Consider the following 19,571-nt stretch of genomic DNA (forward strand, 5'->3'; position numbering starts at 1 on the left):
CTATTGATTCTATCGGTATGCTATATGGAAGACTCTCTCTCTGTTCTCTCTCTCAAAATCTTTCTCTCTCTCAAAATCTTTCACAGAGAGAGTGTTTTCTCTTTTTTGATTTTCGACTGATCGGATGATAAATTCTGGCAAAGTCCGGAGTTCTTTCGGCTATGTCCGATTTGTTTCCGGTTTTAATCCGGCTTCTCTTCCGACTCGGTTCAGATTTGTTTGTTTTGTTTTAGTTTCAAATCTTTTGCAGATCAAGGAAGTTATCCGATCCTGGAAATGTTGGCGATTTAGTTTTTGGATCTCTTGACCATTCAATCGTCTAGAGTAATTCCTCGCCTATCCTTAAAGGATTTAAAAGGCGACGTGTGTCTTCTCGATTGTTTTGGCAAGTCGAAGCAGTTGATTGGAGTGGCGTATGACGATTCGGTGTATTTCACCGCGTTGTATGGTTGCCCGAGGAATACGACGGTCTATTTCAACTGAGGTTTTCTGGTGATCCAATCTCAATCAACTAATTCCGGCGACATCTGCAAAAGAGACCTTCTACGGTGGGTTTTGTTGAGGATTTTGGCTGGTTTGGTGGAATTAAGTGGAGAACCATGTTGATTACATCGAAATTGCCTACGATAGTGTTGCAGCGGTGGTTTGGCGATGCAACCAGACGATGCTCATCTGCCTTTTTTTGCACAACACCTGTCCAACACGTGTCTACTTTTAGCTCAACTTTATATTTTTGTTTTGTGCTAATTTTGTTGGGCTACTGGACTGTATTTAGTGTAAAAATGTTGGGCTTTAAACAACAAAAATCATTGGTAGATTTGTGCTCATTTATTGGACTTGAAAATTTGCAGACAAAAAAAAAAAAAAAAAAAAAATTGCAGAGTTGTTGCAAACATTTAAAAAGAGGTAGTGATTTTCCTAAAGTTAATAAAAAAAGTTGCTTTTATTAATTCATGATTTAAGTTTCAATTTTAGGTTTTGATATCATTTATTGGGCTTTTCCAAGCCTATGTCTAACTCTTCAATTAGTATGATATTGTCCGTTTTGGACCCAACTAGTAAAAGCCGCACAGATTTGGTTTTGAGCTCCTTCCCAAAAGGCATCATACAAATTAGAGTTGGACATTACTTATATACTCGACCATATTGGTCTAAACTTCGGATGTGGAACATTGGATTGATTCCCAACAATCTCCCCCTCAAGCCAAAGACCCTATAACTCTTGATCTCTAACCTACAACGATACTTAGTACCATCTTGTACATCTTAATCGCAAGGTCATCTTGAGGGTTTCTCTCCTACACCGAACATTCAGTCCAATCTCACTTCTCCAGGTCCATTTTTTTTCTTGACCTTGGCTCTGATACCATTTATTGTGCTTTTCCAAGCCCATGTCCAACTCCCCTATTAGTATGATATTGTCCGCTTTGAGCCCAACTGGTAAAAGCCGCACGGATTTGGTTTTGGGCTCCTTCCCAAAAGGCCTCATACTAATTGGAGTTGGACATTACTTATATATTAGACCATATTGGTCTAAACTTCGGATGTGGGACTTTGGATTGATTCCCAACAATTGGATTGTGCACACATTTCTTTTTCACCCTTTATTTTTGGTACATCGTTTGCATGTTGAATGTTCTGATATTAAATGTTATTGTTTCAACCATTGTTTCTATTTTAATTTATACTAACCAGTATAGAGTATTTTGGAAGTATTTTACGTTGATAAATTAACTACCTAGCACAAAATGTTTTTGTATTAAGTTTTTTGGGTTTCTAATTTAAAACCAATTAGCAATGAGTGGATTGGTCCAAATTTCTAATATATTACCCAATATGTATCCCAACTTTCAATGTGGGATATTCTCATATGCCCTCTCGAGATAGTAGTAGGCCGTCTAGCCATTAATCTCTGTAATATTCTATCATAAGATTAATTTTAGGTAAGATTAGTCGAGTAATTTGGGTCGGACCAATTTCGATTAAGATCGATCGGGCCTCTTTCAATAGGTCAAATCAAGTTCAGTTCAAATTGAGCAGCGTGTGATCGGATTCTGATATTATGTTAAGCTTTCTGGTAAAAAAATGAATTGGCCTAAGTCCCTTATATATTATCCAAAATTTTTTCCAACTTTTAATGTGAGATATTCTCACATTTTATTTACTGTATGATATTACTTTTGTAAAATCTGTACATTTGGTTTGAGTTTCTGAATCACTTCATGTGTTTATACTGTTAAAAAAAACTAACCACATTAGACATATAAATTGATTTTGTAGGTACAGTTTTTATCGAATGTGATTTGTGTTCAATTACCATATAATATGTATTTAGGGGCGGATCCAGAAAAAATTTAGATGGGGCATCATTTTATAAATATTAAAAAAATATATCAGAACAAACTTAATATGAATATATAATTCTAGTGAAACTATATCAACAATAAAGTCGTTTCACCTTTCATTTTTGTGTGGACTTTAAATATTGAATTTGTTGTTACTTTTCAGTTAAATTGAGCAGCATGCTTTTTAAACTGGGAGAACTTTCTTTTTTGCCATTAAACTAAAAACATTTTATTTAAAATTTAAAGTTATTTAAGAAAAAATAAAAACAGTAGGAGGCACGTGGGCGGATGTAGATGTGGCAGGATAAATTTCACATGCCTCCTATTCTTTTTTATTTATTTATTTATACTGAATAAACTTTAAATAAATTTAGTTTAGTATATTACTTTAATGGGTTTATAAAAAATGCTCCCAATTATAAAAAATATGCATTCTATTGAAAGTGTCCACAAAAAAAAAGTTCTAGATCCACCAGTGTACCCCGTCCGTTTTGTTTGTGTGTAACCATCAACGAAAGAGAAGAAAAGCATGGAAAACAATAACAATGGTGGCACAAAAAAGTTTTTTTTAAATAGACCAATGGTGGCACTAAAACAGACGGTATGCGTACAATTCAAAAAGAGCAAGCATATTTTCGATTATTGTATATTTTTTGTTTATTGTATCATTTTTTTGTATAATTAGAGAGCATCCAAGCATTTATTTTATTGGACCGAGGTTTGATGCTCTTTTCATATTAAAATTCATTTTCACAAAGTTCGCTATACCTTTAGGTCCCTTACGTTTGAGATTCTGTGTGCACTTAGCGTTTTAGCGAGTATCATTTCACAAAAAGAGTTATCAAAAATTAGAATATAAATGCTGATTCTTTTGGTTATTACTTTGCTTGAAGAAAGATGATAAGAAAAATCTCAGAACATGTTTCATGAGATTCGCATTTATCAATCTTTTGCAAGCTTATAGATTCGCTTTATATCTTGTATAGATATACTAATTAATATCTTTATGTCACCTTCATGTTTTTTTTAAAATATTGTTTTGAATTTCAATTTCAGTAAACCTAATTTCGTTTTTAGTAAAAACTAAAAAGTAATAAAATAATGTCAATAAAGTACAAATTCAAACTTTAATTTGCTTATGCAGGGAATAAGGTTATTACTGATTTTTGTTTTAAAGTTCGTTTATAAAATTTTAACTAATACTTGTATTAAAACGGGGAAAATACTTGACACTTGACAAAAGAAAAAAAGAATAGTTCACAACTATCTCAAAAGTATGAGTAGCCTTAACACTTTACTACGTATATAAATAACGCCAAAATATGGATCATTCATCCTTTCACTTATACCGACGAAAACTGCCGCTACTAATTAAATCCTAAATTGTAATTATCCGTTACATGCATGGCTTCTTCACTAGCCAAACCCAACGAGAAAGGCAAGAACAAGTTCAAGATTCATGAAGACATTGAAGCCTCAGATTTTGTGTCCACTCATATTTGCATCAAACGTATTCCCTCCACGCAAGCACTTGATCGGGAAGTGATTCTACGACGCATACGCCAACGCCGATGCGTAAATAAGGTCAGATCGGTATTTCAAATACTGTGTGGTTTGCCACTTTTGGGCAAAAAACACGATGGTAATGACGACCACGATCACGATGGCACTTCCACATTGCCTTGACTCTTGAAATTGTTTCTGTGCTATTAGATGATGCCGTTGTAGTTTGTAAGTTGTAACTTGCATTAGTAGTTGTGAACTTGTGAAGTTGTACATATACTAGTATACTACTCTCATAGTTGTGAAAAATCAAACCCTATCATATCTATTGTTGAGAATTACTGTAAATTTTGGATTCCAGATAATTTGAAGCGTTCATATTTGTCCCACTATAAGGCGTTTAATAGCTAGATAAGCTATGATTATACAAAAAATGGCTCTTGTTTTTGGAAAGAAATTGAACCGGCCGGTTCATTATTATTTAACTAGGTAATTAATATTGGCGTGGTATAATATCAAAGTTTACTAGTGTAAGAAATTTTGTTGCCACTCTTTCTTTACTGGAAAAATAAGGTGATTTACCCGTAAGTTGGGAATTGGGATGGTATATCCATCCTTCCCTCTTGTTGCCTTATGTAACGTCATCTGGTAACCATGGATCATTCAATACCGATGTATATAATATAACCCACCCAATTTTGGTCCTCACACCGTGGTCTATCTAGAGCATTTCATATCCTTAAAACTATATTATAGTGTTGATTGGTTCACTCGCTATCATCTAAAAACGTTATGTTTACGATTGGTAGTATTTAGTGGCGTTTTATAACAATTATAAAAATCGCTTCAAGCCACTCAGTATCGTTTGATACCGTTGACATTCAAAAACTTTTTTCTGCAAGCGTTTGTCATTGCGGGCAGTAGCGGATGGATAAAAATACAAAAACCACATTAGAAAAAAAATCATATTATAAATTTTTTTTTGAAACTCTAACCCTACTATATTTGTCTCCTATATATAAACTCTAGTTCTACCACTTTTTCTAATTCTAGTCTTTGTACCCTAATCATGGCTTTTATACCAGTTGAAGAAAGTGAAGACACAAGTGTAAGTGCTATAATATTTTAGAGACATCTGACCTATTAAAGAAATTTTACATCATGCATAGAACAAATCCTGAAAATCCACGTATTACAACAAAAAAATTTTCAATTTGTTACATTACTGGATACAATTTTGGATGATATTCCCAACAATTGAAATAAAACATGTCAATATAAAATTTATTAGGTTTTGAATAATTATTTAGTATTATTTATATTTTTTATTATGAATTATTTTAAACTAATAATTATGTATTTAGCATAATAATAATAATATAGTTTCTTTATTTTTTATAATTATATATTATGTTTATTTTGGTAACCGCTAATACATCCGCTGATTAATTAGTTAGTCAAAATGTCTTGCAAACACATCTGTTTTCAACAGCTAAATCAGTCGTGCAAATCGCTAAATAATACTAAAAAGTGTAATTGCCTGTTTCCGCAAACTCCACACTTATAACCACAACCGCTGCATTTAAACCAATCATGCCAGATCCTTGACCGTCTACTTTTTCATGGATATGCTATTTGAAAATGCTAAATTTCAGAGTAGTTTGGTATTTATGGTTCTTTAAGTTATTCGGCAAGATTGTTGAACTGTACGTAAATTCTATATTTCTTTCCAAACCTCAACTTAGCTTCATATTCAACAAGTCAATAATAATCATATCCTCGGGCCTGACGTTCATATTGTGCATTTTGTATAAACTAAACGGAAACAATATATATTTTAATATTTATTGTTATGACACTTAAAAATTAGTTTAGATTGATATGATCCTTAACATGTAATACTTGAAATTCGAACATATATATAATTAACTTTGGAAATCAAATACGAAAATTCGAACTTGTTTTTGTAACAACGACCAAATATACTTTACCTACGAAATTTATATATGCAATTTCCAGAGCCTGAAAATAAGAAAAATTACATAAGATATTGATTATAGATTGCTCATAGAAAAAGAATTAAAGAATTTGATAATTGTTTAAAGAGACAAAGTATTAGATGAAACTCACTAGGATCTGTTATGGCAATGATACCTGAGCCTCCGAAATAGCAATTCCAATAGTGTCTTCCTTGAGCTTGATAATAAAGATTCATGGCGACAGAAGCGTGATTAAGGAGATCATTAGGAGAATAACATGGACCTCCTTTGGATATAATTTTACAATCGACTTCAGAACATGCAAACTTTATGATTTCTAAAAGTTTTTTGTTCTTCGTAGCTGGTTTCGCCACACACCAATATCCATGGCTCTACAACAAAGAGCATAAAAACATATTTTCTGAACCGTTCTAAATATTTTAATACTGTTAACAAAAAAAGGATTTGTTTTTCATTATCTTTTCTGAGTAATCTTAAACATGTACCTCTGCGTTGACGTTCACGAAACTTCCTTCGAATTAAGAAAGACATCAAATAAAATTAAGATTGTTACATAACTAGGAAAATTTTACAATTATAGATAATTTAATTATAAATTCCATCAAATTTGATGATTAGTTACGATTAGATTACCCGAAAAAAAGGTATAAAAAGATTATGAAAAAAAGACATAGATGTGCGTTAGCCATGTTTGATTTTATTTTACGTCTGAAAGCTCCTCTATAGCTTAGCGTTGTATTACATTAGATTCAACCTATCTCTTATATATACAAAGGGAGATTTAAATAATATATAAATTTATTAATTAAACTACCTATTTTTAACTTATAATACTTATGCCTTTTTTGGAAAAAAACTTATAATACTTATTTGCCAAACTTAACAAAAGTAACTATATATCATTATTTTTAGACAACACAGGTCAAAATCTCGTAGGTATAAAATAAAGTGTGTGCAATCATATTCCACCAAATTATATTTTTAGGGGGTCTTGTTAGATCCTAATTACTTTTTGTAGATTGTGTTCGTTACTTTAATAATTTTAGAATTTATTGAATATACAAAGAGTTTATATATATATATTATAGATTAAATGTAGATTACAAACTTTTAGAATTGAATTTCATTATGTAGACATGATATTAAGAAATTAGAAACTGATTTATTTTGATATAAAATTGTGAAAATTATAATCCATGAGAGAAAGTAAAAATTTTATTTGTGTTTTATATTATATAAATAAATATTTATTTATGGTATGAAATATATGATTCAAACCTAAAAATTTTAGCTACCCAAATTTTTAACATATTTTGAAAACTTTATTATTACGTGAATGTAGATTAATACATATTATAAGTGTAAAAATGAGCTAACCTGTTTTTTTAATCTGTCTCAAAACAATCCACTATCTTGTATGTTTGTAATCCAACACGCCAAAAATCATAATTATAAAAATAACCCTAATCTAGCCTATCATATTCTCGTATAATATAAATAATTTTAGGCTAATTAATTCTAATAAGAAAATACAATAATAGATAAATTTATCATTTTTGTTATTATGAGAATATTTTTAAAATATTTAAATATATTTTAAATTAATATCATTTTATTATTTTTGTAAAGATACAACTAAAATTGATTTTATGATTTTGTTAAATTCTCTAGCCTACATTTAAGAAAATTCAAGTTAATATTAATTATATTCAAATTTTTAGAATTAAATATAAATATAAAATAAAATATATTTTATTAATATTATACTAAATTTGCTGTTTACTATATAATAACATATTTATTTATCATAATTTGTGTTATTATAAAAGCTATTATGTAAATTTCAAAATTTAAATTAAATATAAATTAATTTCTAATTTATTCTTTTTATAAAAATGCAATAGTAACTGAGTTTTTTAGACCATCTGCAGTAGGAATCTCTCACCATGTCTTTGACATTTAAAATAAATTAAAATAATTAGAAGAGAAGAGTGAATGAAATAAGTCTCCCAAATAAAAACTCTGAGAGATTTATGAGAGACTCTGAGAGATTTATGAGAGACTCTCAAACCATATGTTTTTTTATGATTGATTTTATTCTTTTTTAAAATTAAAATTAATAACAAATCTAAATTCTATTAAAATATTAATATTTATTTGTTGAGAGACTATTTTTTAAAGACTCATATAAGTGACCTAACCTATATCATAGAAAAAATAAATTAAACAAAATTAGTATTTAACTTTTGAAACTAAATATAGATATGAAAAACATAGATATGTGTTTGCTCGATCTCAATCCCCCGGATTTGCTGTCGTCTTTGCTACGTCTTCACTTGATCAGTCTTGGACAGTTTCAATGACAAACTGAGTTCAGGATATCAAGTGTTACGCCGGCGAAACAATCAGCTGCTCTTGCTTCTTCCATCTCCTCGAAGACGTGCAACATATTCAGCTACTCTTTAACTTGGGCTTGACCCAATATAATGACATGTCTTCCCGGTCTGAAGTTTATTCGGTTTCATACCGTTTGCCCTCTTTTATTTCGGTCAGCAACAATTAAAAGCTGTCTCCTCCATCCGAGTCCATTATTCCGCCTTCTCCTCGGTTTAGCTATTGATACCAGCTGGTTCCATCATCCTTTCCCCATCAAGCTTGCTGCTTCATTAATGAAGAAATATTATATCCGAATGGACTCCAAAAATCTCACCCAAATGTATTTTTATTCCGAGTTTACTGCCGGAAAATCTTGTGAATTTTTCTACCATTTTGTCTTCTTGCTTAGCGGTCTATACGTGACCAGATGAGGCAAAATCAGTAATAACATTTGAAAGTGACTTCTGGATTTGCCGTGAAGTTATTGATGCATTTACATTGTCTCATTTTTTTTGTCCATCTTCCATGATGATCTATTTGCTCTATGTTTTACTGATTCTATATATAATAATCGTAGAGAATGTTTAATTCCCTCTCTTTGTATGTTTGAAATTTAGATTAATGAAGAAAGTGTTGAACCAAAAAAAAATGAAAACATATAATTAATTTTAAATTAAACTAAATTAATCTGTTTGGCAATAGTAATAATATTATTGATAAAAAAAATAGTCTTAAATAAAAGTTTTTTGTTTAGATATAAAAGTGCTTCTATTTTAATAGTATAGATTTTTCTTATTTCATTAATTAACAACACAAACTTTTTATCTTTTATCAATTAGATTCAATTTGAAGTTATATAAGATTTAAAGTTTGGTTCTTAAATTGTCTCATTCTTTTAGAGATTGTTTGGGGATAATTTGGATCAGTTTCGAATTACAAAGCGTTATTCAAAATTGAACCATATTAATTATAAAACACACAATAATAATTTTTATTCTCTTAAATATATATATATTTCTATTTTGATTATTTTCTGTTTTTATATTACTTTACTTTTTTCTATTTTTTTAATTTACAGTAAAAACGTTACAATCTTTTTTTCCTTTTCAAAATAAATAACCAAAAATAAGAGAGTTTATATTATTACACTAGTTAACTTGTCCGCGCCAGACGCGGACTAATTTAATTTTTTATTTGATTTTTTGAAAATATAGTAGTAGTTTGGTTCTTTTTTTTATTGAATATGAATTTTATTGTTTGTAGACAATTGTCATAACATAGTTAGTTCCTGCAATTTTTTCAGACCTCTTTTCCATGTTTAGATCTTTGCTTTTGTTTAAGGACAAACAAATGTTTAAGTCTGGGGGAATTGATAACATCTGATTTTAACTACTTTCAATATCTTATGCAGGTGTTTTCAATCATTTTTAAAGGTTTTATAAGAGTTTTCCATGTTTTGGAGTTTTAAAAGGCTTTTCAGGAAATTTGGAGCTTTGGAGTGCATTTTGGAGCAAAAGTACATTTTTGGATAAATTCAGGCCGTCAGAATTTTTGCAACCAAATTTTGAGACATTATAGAGGAGACAACCAGCTTTCCAACACACTTGCAATCAAAGCAATCCAACGGTTAGATCTCCAGATATCATCAATGCACTGAAAGGTCAATCAACACGCCCAGTCAAGGACAAAAGCTTTCACCCGCGGCCAAGCTTGCTTCCCCCACGGCTCAGGTCCTTTCACCCCCGGTGGACCTAAGTCCGAACCTCATAAGCCCAACTACGGCCCAAGACACTTCCTGCACCCATTTTACAAGTCCTAGATGCCCAGACTTGAAGGAACACTATAAATACTCATTTTTAGGTCTTTTGTAAGGGAGCCTCTTTTTTCTCTTTGGGAGAGAACTCATTTGTAGGTTTAGGTTTTTTTTATGCATCTGTAGAAGCTTTTCATCACCACGCTGTCTTCAATAAGAGAAGTTTTTCTGCAACTTTTGTTTCTTTACTTTTTTTCTTTCTAGTTCTTAAACCGAGGATGATGTCTATCTCAGCCATGTCTGAGTACTCACCTAGTTGGGTGAAAGAGAAATCCGAAGGGATCCCATGTTCAAATGACATCTAGGTTTTTAGGAAATTTTTTTTTTGATTTTTACATGATTCTCCCATTCATTCAAATCTCAATGCGGTAACTCTGGATTGATCACCCAGAGTCCGATTAAATCCGAGCCACGAGAGTGTTGTATCTGGGTTACCTGAACTGGATCTTATGGACATCACCGTCGTAAGAGAAGAAAACTATCTACAGAGGATACGTAAGCCGAGATGGATTTCGATCTGAAATGCATGAGCTTGTTATGGCATGAGAGCGAGAGTTAATTGCCATGAATGAGTGATTAGATGATTAGGGTGACGAGAGTTGGCTAATCTTACAAGTGTTTATCCTAATTTTAGATTCATAGAAAGTCCTTGCCTAAATTCCTTGTGTTTTAGAACATGAACCCTAAAGATGAACCCTAATCCCATTATTATTGTTTTCAACCGATTTTATTTCCCTGTTTTAGTAGATTTATTGACAAACCAAAGCTCCTTTTTATTAGATTAGGTATACGATTGTTTTTAGCATCAGTTAGAAGTCCTCAACACACAAATCTATGTGGATTCGATCCCTAAGTACTACTGCGTTTGCTGTGCACTTGCAGCTTTTCTAGGGTAAAACTTGTGTTGCCCACTGCACCCACATCATCGAGTCAAGGATCTTCTGATGCAGTAGGGGATGAAGAAGGCACTGTTAGAGGAGAAACCGAACAAGATTGAGAAGGATGATTGGGACGATATGCAGGATCTAGTTGTTTCAACGATTCAACTTTGTCTCTCTGATGATATTACCAACTAGGTGATGAATATCACGACTTGCAAGGAGATGTGGGATAAGTTAGAGAATATGTAAATGTCAAAGTCGTTATCCAGCAAGCTGTCTGTGAAGCAGAAGCTGTACGGGTTGAAGATGGTAGAGACTGACGATCTTATTGCTCATATCAACATCTTCAACCAAAAAATTGGAGATCTTGAGCGTGTGGACGTTAAAATTGAGGATGAGGGTAAACCCATGATCTTGCTGTGTTATCTTCCTTCTCAGTTTGAGACATTGGTGACAGCCATTACAGTCGACAAAACGACTATTTCGCAGGAGATTGTTTGTACTTCGCTGCAATCTCATTGGGAAAGGCGGCATAATATTATCGTGGTTGAAAAGTTTCAGGGAGATGGTTGTACGTGAGTAGCAATCATCAAAGAGGAAGGCAGGAAAAGAAACAGGATGATAATAACAAGGACAAATCGAAATCTAAACCAGGGAAGAATTGCTTTGGTTGTGGCAAGAAAGGTCACTATCGAATAGATTGTCCTAACAGGAAACAAAACGCAGGTGGGTCAGGTTCTGCTAATACGGTTCAGAAGGAAGATTCAGAAGACAGTTTGAGTGATCTACTGGCTATGAATTCTGGTAGTCACATAGATTATTGGATACTAGATACGGGTGCATCATTCTATAAGACTCCTGACAGAGAATGGTTTGAGACGTATAGGGCTGGGAACATGGGTTCTGTTTTATTGGCAAACGACATGTCGTGTGGTATCGACATTGACTCATGTTACGATGTCCCAGCGGTGAAGAAGAATCTGATCTCCTTGGGTACTTTTCATACAAACGGATTCATACTCAGAGGTGATGAAGGTGAAGACGTTTTGAAAGTTTGTAAGGGAGATATGATTGTGATAAAGGGAAAGATGACAGCTGGGAACATCTACATGATGTTAAGGAGCGTGGTTATAGGTGGAGCTGCAGGTGTGGTGTCTGAATCAGAGAGTACAACCTTGTGATAGATGCGCTTGGGGCATATAAGAGAGCAAAGCTTGACTAAAATCCATAAAGAGGTCTTCTGGATGTGTTAACAAACTGTAAGATGGATTTCTGAAAGTTCTGTGTGATGGGTAAGCAGTCTAAGATTTCTTTCAAGACAGAACATCACACGACAAAGGGTCTTTTAGACTATGTCTAATTTGATGTGTGGGGTCCAACTCGGGAACTGTCATTGGGAGGATCTAAGTACTTTGTCATCTTCATTGATGATTTTTCCAGGAAGGTTTGGGTGTACTTCTTAAAGCAGAAATCTGAATTTTTGCTAATTCTAAGGTTTGGAAGGCTGAAGTAGAAAACTAGGTGGAGAACAAGGTTAAATATCTGAGATCATATAATAGCACGGTGTATACTGACAGGGAGTTCCAGAAATTTTGTGAGAACCATGGCATTCAAAGACACTTCACTGTCAGGTAAATACCACAGCAAAATGGTGTCAGTGAGAGGATGAACCCTACTATTGCAGAGAAGGCAAGGTGTTTGAGGTTGAATGCAGGGCTTCCTAAGCAGTTTTGGGCAGAGGCAATAAACCTGGAGGTCTGTTCTTATCAATAGGTCGCCAAGGAGTTCTCTAGAGGAAAAAGTTGTTGAAGAAGTGTGGACTAGGACAGATAGTGATTTGTCAAACTTGAAGATATTTGGATGTCCAGCTTATATGCTAGTTCCAAATAATGAGAGATCAAAACTGGATTCGAAATCCAAGAAGTGCATATTTCTGGATTTTGTAAAATGTGTGAAAGGCTTCAAGTTATATGATCCTGCTGATAAGAAAAGGGTGTTCAATTGAGATGTGGTCTTTGATGAGTAGTATATGGTGCAACAGGCGAGATCAGAACGAGTGCCTGTAATCATTGAGATTAAAACGGATTCTGGTACATCACAGGATGAGTCTAGTGAGACTAGACTAGTAGCAGAAGGTGATGAGAAACCTGTTGAGGTGGAGCAGGACGTTCAGCATAGGAAAGCAGAGGAGAGTTTTGCACTCACCAGACCAAGCGCATCACTAGACCGCCTGAAAGATTAAGGTTTGAAGATATGGCTACTTATGCTTTGGTGGTTGGCTCAGATGATCCAGCAAACTTTTGGGAGGTTCTAAAAAATCCTGAGAGAGATTGGTGGATTAAAGCTATGACAGAAGAGAATGAAAGCCTAGAAAAAAATCAAACATGGGATCTAGCGCCTTTACCAAAAGGCCAAAAATTGATAGGATGCAAGTGGATTTTCAAGGTAAAACCAGGGATGTCTGAGAAGAAAACAGTAAAGTACAAGGCAAGGTTGGTAGCAAGTAGTTACTCGTAGAGGAAAGGGGTTGATTAAAACGAGATTTTCTCCCATGTGGTTAGGCACACTTCTATTAGAGTTGTGCTAGATTTGGTAGCAAGCTGGTATTTTCATCTTGATCAGGTGGATGTAAAGGCAGCATTTCTTCATGGAGATCCGGACAAAGATATCTACATAGAGAAACCAGAGGAGTTTGTAAAACCAGGAGCGGATAAGCTTTTGTGCAGACTTAAAAAGTCTCTGTATGGATTGAAGCAAGCTCTTAGGCAGTGGTACAAATGTTTTGACTTTTACATGGTGAAGATTGGCTACACAAGCTGTGAATATGACTGATGCGTCTATGTAAGGTATCTGGATGGTCATTCTCCCATATTCTTACTGCTTTATGTTGATGATATACTTATTGCTGCGAGAGATATGGAGGATACTGATAAGCTGAAAGGGTTATTGAAGAAAGAGTTCGATATGAAGGATCTTGGTGCTGCAAAGAAGATTCTTGGGTTGAAAATTCGCAGGAAAAGGAAAGAAGCTCTAGGATATTATGGCATTTTCAAAAGAGCTATATTCATAATATTGTAGACAGATTTGACATGAGAGATGCAAAAACAGTATCTACACCTTTGGTTATGCACTTCTCACTTTCAGCGATGCAGTGTCCGAAATCTGATGAATTGATCAGAGATATGTCAAAGGTTCCTTATGCAAGTGCAGTTGGTTGTTTTATGTATGCGATGGTTTGTACTAGACCTTATTTAGCACAAGCAGTTAGTCAAGTGAGCAAGTACATGTCTAATCAGTCAAGTGAGCAAGTACATGTCTATATAGCTGGAAGAGAACAGTGGAAAGCAGTTACATGGATTTTCAGATATTTAAAAGGTACAAGCGATCTTGGGCTTATGTTCGGTGGTCAAGAGTGTGGCTCAGTTGTGCGATATGTGGATTCAGATTATGCTAGTGATCTAGACAACATAAGGTCTACTACAGGGTACATTTTTACTCTTGTTGGAGGTCCTATTTGTTGGATATCTGTGCTACAGTCTGTTGTGGCAATGTCTACCACGGAAGCTGAGTATATGGCAATGGGATAAGCAGTTAAGGAAGCACTTTGGATTAAAGAACTTTTGACAGAGTTAGGTATTGATCAAGGTGGAGTTCAGCTATATAGCGATAGTCAGAGTGCATTGTCTCTGGCTAAGAACCCGATATATCATGCAAGGATGAAGCACATTCATATCAGATTTCATAAGATCAGAGAGTTGTCTGCATCTGGGGAAATCTTATTGGAGAAGGTACAGATGTCAGAAAATGCAGCTGATATGTTGACCAAACTCGTTACTGTGGAGAAATTCAAGCATTGCTTGGATTTGCTCATGTCTTCAAGTGCTAGAAGAAGAAATCCCCCCGAAAGTGATTAGAGTTTGAAAGTGACTTTGAGGAATGGAATAGGCCAAAGGATTAGGGATACAATTTTCTTATTGGACTTGGTAAAGAATTTTCTTTATCGAGTAGGATTAGGGATCAGGTTTTTTAGGCAATAAATACAAGGCTTAGAATTTGTAATAATTCATTCACACGATTAATAAAAAACTCTAAACGGATGTTTGCCTCAATTTGCGATTTCTCTTTTAGTTATTCATTTTCTTCTTGTTTGATTCGTTTTTATTCAGAACAATTCGATAATCTTTGGAATAAATGGGTGAACCGTGTGTGACAATGTTAATAGCTAATTGAAAAGTTAAAAAAAAATGAAGACCAAAAATTGCAAATTGTTGATCAAATTGGCTTAAACCAAAACTGTTGATTAGTTAAATATAAGCATAAAAAAGTGTGAATAATTAACTCATACAGTACCCAGAAAAACGTTATACAACTCATACATAATAATTATGGAACTTGAAATAAATAAAAATATAAACTGATACATAATCGGACAAAACAACCTCAATTTGGCCACGAAAACTTATTCGAAATGGTTTTAGCAACGAGTTAGAAAGGCCCTATGATACGATAGAGTTATTACCCATTGCGGCAAACTTGAAAATTTAATTATTTTTGTTACGATAGAGTTATTAAGTTAATGCTTTGATGATGAACTTGTTTTACCCATTTTACCACAAAAAAAAACTTGTGCAGACCAGATTTTGTTTGTTACAATAGATTTATTAGGCTTACAGCAAATGTAAATTATAATTATGACAAAATTATTTTTTTTTTTCCTACAAAACAGACTTATTACTTAGTAGACTTGATGTGAATGTGATGGTGCAGACTTATGGCGAATATGTGATTGTGCTTTCATCTACAAGTTTAATGATTTACGGTTATATTTAATGTAAGAGATGTTAGACCGTCAAAATCCGAATTAAAATCATGAAGTAAATCAATGAAATTATAAACGATATCTTAAGGAAAATGTATGAAAATGAGACTTTGAAAACTTTTTTGAAAAAACTGACTAACACGGAGTCGAGATTTGATCTCTTTCCTTAACTCAATAAATCGTCTGTAATGTTGACGGTTTGTTTCGATTTTGGAATCCCAAGATAAAACCGTGATGAGACTATTATGCAGCACCCATAATAGAATCTGCAAACTGAAATAACTACGCTATAACTATCGAGACACTTACTATATTAAGAAGAGAGGGATTTGCTAGAAGCTATTGTTTTTCTGTGTGTTTTTCTTTTCTGTCTGATTTGACTGGATCTCTTCCTCTGAAAAGAGACTATGTATTTATAGTAGAAGATCATAGTGGAAAACTTTTCCAACTACCAATGTGGGATTTTTTACATGTCTTTTTTTTTTCCTTTTCATTCACAAAGATTTTCCTTTTACAAGGGTTATTCTTTTTACAAGGATTTTCCTTTTTACAAGGTTTTCCTTTTTACAAGGTGTTCCTTTTTTATAGGTTATTTTATTTATTACAAAGCCTTTCTACTGGGCCATAAGGCCTCATTTCAATTCACACATAAACAATTTTATAAGCCCGCAAGCTTTATAAAAAATAGTTCCAACAATACCCCACATGAATAGAAATGACTCTAAACATATGCAGACTCGATAGACTATGCACACTAGACTACAAACTAGACTACAAACTTGATAGACAGATTTTTCGAGAGTATAAACGAAAACTAACTGTATCTGAGGTAGTAGCATATTTCAGCCTTAAACCACTCACTGTTACATCTGTCGGATTTACTCAGCCAGGAAGTGAACGCGATGTCTTGAACTACCCGGATTTTTTGTGTAAACCGAGATAACTGATATAACCCAGCTTCGTTTTCTCGTAGATTTCAGTTCTCTTTTGTGTTCATTTTGGCCTTGAACGTGCCTGGTTTATCATGAGTAAACTTGAAGAGTATAGCCTTATCTTCATTCTCCTAGAAACGGCCTCATTTCACACTCACTAGGTGATTGCCATGTATACACAGAAAGTATCCTGTTATACTCTATATACATGTATATGAAGGCTATGGTCTTATCTCATTAAAAGCCATAATACTTAACCTTCTAAAATTACAGGAAGCACTGTTTATCATCATAAAAATTGAGTATTTTTAGTGCTTTTCTCAGATTCTGCTTGATTTAGTTGTCCCTTTGAACCAACCTTTTGGAATCTCCAATCGCGTATGTGGGGTTTCCATCAAACATCCTCTTCCATGATAGGCAATAAGCCCATTCCCTTAGATGATTTAATGATTTTATCTCGCGGCAAGCTTTTGGTAAACGGATCTGCTAAATTGTCTGTTGACTTTATGTAATCAACCATGAGTACACCACTTGAGATCAGATGTCTAATGGTCTTATGTCATTGATAACACCTGATTTTGACCATTTTTATGGATCACTTTTAATATCTTATGCAGGTGTTTTCACTCAGTTTTAAAGGTTTTTAAGTGATTTCTATGTTTTAGATTCTCAAAAGATTTTTCAGGATATTTTGACAAAAGGAATGCACTTGGGAGCAAAAAGCATGACTTTGGATAAATTCAGATTTTCGGAACTTTGGTAGCAAACGGAGGTCTTTCCACCGTCTGATCATCCCCAAATTTTGACATAAGATAGAGGAGACAACCAGCTTTCCACTACAAGTGGTATCAAAGCAATCCAACGGTTAGATGTCCAGATATAGTCGATACACTGAAGGCGAATCATCACAGTCAGAAGCTCACCCGCGGCCAAAATGTCATCCGCTGGGGGTGCGAAATTTTAGACCGCGGGGTGCTCAATTCCAAGCCTTAAAAGCCCATATTAAAGCCCAAGTCACTCCCGTCATTTTTCCTGCAAGCCCTAGGCGTTCCCGAGGACTCAAGACACTATATAAACCCCTTCTAAGTCGTTTAGAAGGGTGTGCCGCATTACTCACCAAGAACCCTAGAAGAGAATCACGCCTAGAAGAGGAGCCACCGAGAGGGGCACCATCAGATCTCCTGCTTCAACCTGTTCTTCGTTTCTAACCTTTGTCTATTTCGATTCTCTGCAATTCTAAATACTTTGTGATGTTGAATTCAACTATGTCTGAGTAATTTTCCAGTTGGGTTTTTAAGGGATTTTTTAAAGAGAATTTCATGTCTTGATCTTATGCTTCATTCGATTTAGGGCTCATAATCTTCTAGGAGTCCTTCGTTCATTCTTGTTCCCTATGCTGTTTCTGTTGCTAACCGCTTAGAAATTGATTTAGTAATTGGAGCCACGAGAGTGTTGTATCGAATTAGCAGACCTAAAAGTGCTCGAGCAAAATCGCTATAGGAGACGAAAGCTACCTATAGAGAATCACGAGCGTGGATGAATTCTGTTTTTAATGCATGATCTTATTCGCAGCATGAGAGCGAGAGTTAATTGTTGTGTTGAGTGATTAGATGATTAGGGTGACGACAGTTGGCTAATCTTACATGTGTCTATTCGAGTTTGGGATCCTTGCTAGTTGATTACCTTTATCGATTTGTCTGATTTTTGATCAGTTCATGAACCCCTGCGAAAACCCTTTAGACCCAGCGATTTGTTCGTATTGTTTTACAACCTTTTTATTTCGATTTGCATTTAGATTTAGTGACACAAAACCCAAAAACCCCCATTTGTTTGTTCTACTAGTCTTAAGTCCTGATTGATTCGTACTGAAAGCTCAAAATCTATGTGGTTCGACCCCTAAGTACTACAACGCACATCTGTGCACTTGCAGATATTTAGGGTTACAAATTTATAACGTGAAGCTAGAAGTAACTCTTGATTCTCTTTGCATCAAGTTTTTGGCGCCGTTTCCGGGGATTTTGATTCCTTTCGTTGCGAATCTCTGCTTAATTCGGTAGAACTTTTTCTAATTTTTTTATTTGATTTTTCAGGTACTTTTTCAATGAGGGGTCAGGAGCATATCCTTGATCCTCTCGCTGAAGAGGACCCTTTTCTAGATGGTGATCCATCCGATGATGAGCTTAATGACCCAATCGATGATGGCAATGAATCGATTGGAGAACCAGAGTATGCCATGAAGAGAGAACAGCTGATTGGAGAATTTGATACACACAAACTTTTCGCAGATAGGCGAGAAATTCGACCACCTTTGCCTAAGGATGGTGACTCTGAAGCTAAGGTACAATACATTAGCTATATCAAAAAGTATAACAGTTTTTCTACTGATCACCCAATAGATCATATTGAAAATTTTGAAGAGCTGTGTTCAACTATAATGAAAAATACCGATTATCATATGTGTGTCCTTTTTCCATTCTCTCTAGCTGGTAGAGCTAGTAAATGGCTTAAAACTTTACCACCTGCATCCTTAAAGACATGGAAGGAGTGTAGAGAGGCTTTCTTAAGTCACTTTTACACCAGAGATCGTTCCAATCTCTTAAGGGACAATATCCTAAAGTTCCAGCAGAAGGACACAGAAGACCTCTATGATGCCTGGGAAAGATTCAGAGATTACCAAAGAGATTGTCCTCACCATGGTTTCTCCGAGGAGCACCTGATGACCATCTTCTACCATGGAGTTAATGAAGAACTGAAGTTTTCTTTTGATACCTCTAGTAATGGAGACTTTTCCACTAGAACTGTAGACGAGGCTCACACCTATATCACTAATCTAGCTGGGAGTATCAGAAATAGAAGACTTCTAACCCAATCTAGATGTCCTAAAGTTGAGGAAAAAGAATCA

The 19,571-nt window shown here is 34.2% G+C and overlaps 1 non-coding gene across 1 annotated transcript; it reads right to left on the reverse strand.

Annotated features, from left to right (window-relative positions):
- Positions 1-19,259: 19,259 nt before the first annotated feature.
- On the reverse strand, positions 19,260-19,369 carry LOC112083243. Its single transcript, XR_002897534.1, has one exon. It is a non-coding gene; the product is annotated as a small nucleolar RNA R71 (small nucleolar RNA).
- Positions 19,370-19,571: the final 202 nt, after the last annotated feature.

This window comes from Eutrema salsugineum, unplaced genomic scaffold (genome assembly GCF_000478725.1).
Source record: "Eutrema salsugineum unplaced genomic scaffold, Eutsalg1_0 scaffold_7, whole genome shotgun sequence".
Lineage (NCBI taxonomy): Eukaryota > Viridiplantae > Streptophyta > Magnoliopsida > Brassicales > Brassicaceae > Eutrema > Eutrema salsugineum.